Consider the following 4869-nt stretch of genomic DNA (forward strand, 5'->3'; position numbering starts at 1 on the left):
AGTAATTTCATATTTTAAAATCTTCTTTAAATATCTCAATTTTAAAATAAGTGAATTATTTTTTAAACAATTATCATATTCATCTATGTAAGTCAGATTAGTGTAAGCCACAAAACAAAAGAAATTTTGTGTCTTATGATTATAAGTTTCCATATAGTACAAATGTATCAGTATTGGGTAAAATAAATCCTCCATATTTGGATAATATACTAATCCAGGATTGCTTCCAATTTTTCATGTAAATAGCTTTGATGTACTTTCCATAGACCAGAGCTGGTTCAATCTAACTTGAAAAATCATTGAAAAACCTTCAACTGGATTATATTGACCTCTATATTATTCATTACCCAATGCCAATGAAGGTAAGCAATTTGAATGATCAATCTTAATCAAGTATGAAAAGGGCATACTAATAATTTTTCTGAATGATAAAGATAAATTTTTATTATATTATTCTGTAAATTCAATTTTTGTGTTACATAGTCTATTCAAAGTAGATTAGACAAATGGTCACAAAATGGAAAGCCCAATCAATTGCTAGAATTATAGATTCAATAAATAATCTTCAAAAATGTCACTATATAGGCATTCCTTATATTACATTAGTAGGCATTTGGATTTTATTCCAGCATTTTTTTCTTGTGATATTGGGACTGTTTAAGCTCTCTGGCTATTACCTCCTTATAGCATCTTTGAGTTTTCCAACATCAAAATTAGCTTTGCATATAGCCTTGATTGAATATCTTTAATCGACATAGTTTCCTTTTGCTCAAATATATCCAGATAGTAAAAGACCATTGATTGGCCTGTGTCAGGATGAAATCATTTATAAAGGATTGTATGTAAAGGTTGTATGTCTATTGAATTTCTCAGAGAAAGAAAAATATCTCACCAGAAGTGTGAATAAGAAATGACAAAATAATGGAAACCAGCTAGGAGACTACAGGTAGATCTGGGAGAATATTGTTTAATAATTATAATAATTAGCAATAATAATAGAATATATATATATATATATAGTTTATATAGTTATATAGTTTATATATAGTATATATATAGTATATATAGTTTATATAGTTCAAGCATCTAAGAATATTCCTTATAAATCCACATACAAATCACCTTGTAAATGTAAGTATGTAGAATGATGCTCCACTTAATACACATTTACTGTTCCATTTCTATCTATTCCTATGAGATTCTCATGTTTAGTCAGAATATTGTGAAGACAGTTTCTATTCCAGCCAGAGGAGGCTCTGTTTCCAGCAGATGAACATAGAAAAACATTATTTGACACTGAGGATATCTGTGCCACATGGGAGGTGAGCAGTTGAAAGATTCAATGGAGGAGCTGAGAGAGGGAAATCAAGTCATGCTTGAGTAACTGGGGCATATGCTTCTGGGTGTAGGAATTCATTACGTTTATACGAGTGGGTTACTGGAGTGGGGGTTGTGCATTAGTACAGTGTAATAAAAGGGAATGAAGTGGTACTTGGGACAAAAGGAATTAATGCATCTTGTCAGCTTATGTAGTGTGAACATCTGCTTCTCAGGAATTCCTTAGACAGAATTCCTTCATGGATGTCACTTTTTTTTTCTACTTTATCTTCACTCTTTTGGTTTCTTCATATTCAGTTTCAGTGATCATCTGGGCAGTGTCTTACTAGTGTCACTTTTTCAATGTTAGTGTGACAACATTCAAACTCAGGGTTTTTCACACACTGACAAGCACTCTGCTGCTGAGCTGTATGTCCAGAGCTAGATGATATAATCTTAACTGTTCCATCTTTTATTTATTTCTATGTCAATATGACTCTTCACAACTCTTCCATTTGTAGGTCATGGAGAAGTGTAAGGATGCAGAATTGGTCAAGTCCATGGGGTGTCCAACTTTAATAGCAGGCAGCTGGAGAAAATCCTGAATAAGCCTGGGCTTAAGTACAAGCCTGTCTGCAACCAGGTGAGAACCCTCACACGCATCTTCTTCTCATCTACCTTTTCTTATTTCTGCTCTGATGCCTCCAGTCCATCTTGCCCTTGCTGAATTCATCTTATTTTCATGGAAGAGAAGATTCTAAGAGCAGTTTTATTGTGGCAAAGGACACTTAGAGATTCTAAATTTCAAATTTTGGACTATTAAATTTAGTGAAATGAATACCATAGTGCCCAACTGGTGCAGCATGTGGAGATTTACAGTGGTCCAGGAAGCCGATGTCAATAGCAGTATTTCAACATACTTATCCATGAGCTGGGGAAAATGTAAAACATAGAAAGTGATGGCAAATGGACTGATTTATAGTGAGAAGTCCATAAAAGCATGGAATGAGCAGGAAAAGGAGAAAATGAAAGTGAAGGAGATGAGTAGGCATGGCAGCTTCAGAAGTAAAGGAGTTATTCCTTCTGGTTAGCATGTCTGGTCTTGGATCTTGAAAAAGAGACATAGCTGCAAGAGTGTAAACTTGAAATTCAAAAAGCATACACATTTGATTGATTACCTGTTTATGGTGATATTAATGTTGGATAAAATCGAACTATGAGATTGCATGCAGAACACACAGTTGACTATCTGTTGAAAAACCTCTTGTGAGCTTTTCTTTTTTTCCGTATCTCCATAAGCAAATTAAATGCATATATTCTGTGTGTGGTTCTATGTTCTTTATTACAGTTTGATACATTATCATCATGTAGCAAAGACCTTTGGCTAGGAACTGTAGTCAACTATCTAATATGGCAGCAAAGAAGAAATTGACAGGCAGATAGAGTGTTTCACCATAGACCAGAGTAAGAAAAGCACCTTACTGAGTCAGTAGAGTAGGGCAGTGTGCTGTAAATAACAGAAGCACAGGCCTGACCACCACTCTACTGAACTATCTGTTGGAAGGACATGCTGACTGGTAAGAATTTTTAGTCTATCATGGCCTGGAAGCTTTTTTTTTTTTTTTTTTTTTTACATGTTTTGCACATGGGGACTCCTTCTTCCTCAACAAAACTTCCTGCTCGCTACCTGCCCTTATATGGAGAATGCCCTGAGCACAGAGGACTGACCTTACCTAAAAGCTGTCTCTAAGCTAGATGCCTGATTTATCTTTAGCTTAACCCTTGGCAGAGATATCTGCTAGAAGACTTGTGCTAGGAGCTCTGCTATGGGACCTTACTGTGACATATGAAGCCTTGTGATAGGAACATTCCACATAATGCAAATTAGGTTTTGTCCAAAGGCTGCTCAATTCTATATTTAAATTTCACAATGATTTCTGGAAACATATTGGAGCCAGCACTATGTTTTCTTTTTGTAATGGAAAGTAGAATTGGAAGTCGAAAATTATTTTTGTGAGTCATAATAATAATATAGATGTGAGATTAAGCTTTAAAGACACAGATTAAATTAAATTGATAATCTAAATATGTTACATTTTATTGTTCAGGTACTTACCTTTAATGCTTCTCTTTTACATAAACATTAGCATTTCATATAATCAGATACCTTTGTGTTTGTCCATCTATAGGTGGAATGCTATCTTTACTTGAACCAGAGCAAGCTGTTAAACTACTGCCAGTCAAAGGACATTGTTCTAATTGCCTACTATGTTCTTGGATCTCAAAGACCTAAGCAATGGTAAGGACAGTAGGAACTTTACTCCAAATAACAGTACTGGTGAAATTCTTTCAATACTATAAGCTCGGGTTTCAGAAATTCAGAGAGAGAGAATAATTTGCATTTTGAGGATATCTCAATGATGGAAATAGTGCTTCTGCAAGGACTCCTTTCAAGATTCCTGGTTTTGAAGCCTCCTAACAGTTCTCATCTTTTGAAGATAAAGATTTCTGCTTTTATTTCCAGGGGGAACAACAAACTCTCCAGTTCTCTTGAATGATCCAGTTCTTTGTGATGTGGCAAAAATGGACAAATGAAGACTGGCCCAGATTGCTCTTTGTTACCATTTTCAATGCGTAATTGTTGTCCTTGTCCAGAGTTCCAAAGAGAATGAGATAAGAAGAACTTACAGGTGACCAGGGAGGCAGTGGGCATCAGGACTCTTACACATCATCTCTCTTCTTACACATCTTCTTACACACCTCTCTTCTATTTTCTTCTTTGAAATCTCTCAGGGATTTTTTGTTGTTGTTGTTGAGCCAATCTACCTAACATTTCCTACTCATGTGAGATCTCATTTACATTGAGAAATGTTTTCTTCTACTCTATAACACAATTAACAACTTATCTTGAAGAGAGCACAGAAATTTAGGATTCAAATTAAGTTAGCATGCACTGTGAACACCTTTGCAATGGATCTCTTCATTGATGAAATGAGAATTTAAGAGTACATATTTTCATGTGATAAATTTTTCCATTCATTTATTTAGCTCATAAATAAAGTCATGCACAATTATGATACATAACACAGTATGTTCACAATGGCATGGCTAAATTAAACCAATTAACATGTTATATCACACATATTCATCATTTTTGTTTTGAGAACACTTAAATATACTATCTCACAACTTTAAAATATAGCATGTAGTTATCAACCATATTTATCATGCTCTCAGTAGACCTCAAGACATCACAGAGTCCATGCCTCTTGTCCAACTGCAGTTTTATATCCTTAAACCAATTGTTTCCACATTGTTAAAAGACCCACATTGAAGCCTAATAGCCACAATTCTGCTCTCTGTTCTCATAAGTTCATCATTTCTAGGTTACAAATAAAATTGAAATTGTGTGACATTTGTCTTCCAGTGTGTCACTTATTTTTTTGGCAAGCATATAACTTTACTACTTACTAAAGATGAAATCACATTTGCATGCATAGGTGAGTACTCACTGAAACTCCTTGGATTCATCACATATTTGAGTTTCAATTA

The 4869-nt window shown here is 34.5% G+C and overlaps 1 pseudogene; it reads left to right on the forward strand.

Annotated features, from left to right (window-relative positions):
* The first annotated feature begins 252 nt into the window (after positions 1–252).
* On the forward strand, positions 253–4125 carry LOC100756193 (annotated as a pseudogene).
* Positions 4126–4869: the final 744 nt, after the last annotated feature.

This window comes from Cricetulus griseus, chromosome 3 (assembly GCF_003668045.3).
Source record: "Cricetulus griseus strain 17A/GY chromosome 3, alternate assembly CriGri-PICRH-1.0, whole genome shotgun sequence".
Lineage (NCBI taxonomy): Eukaryota > Metazoa > Chordata > Mammalia > Rodentia > Cricetidae > Cricetulus > Cricetulus griseus.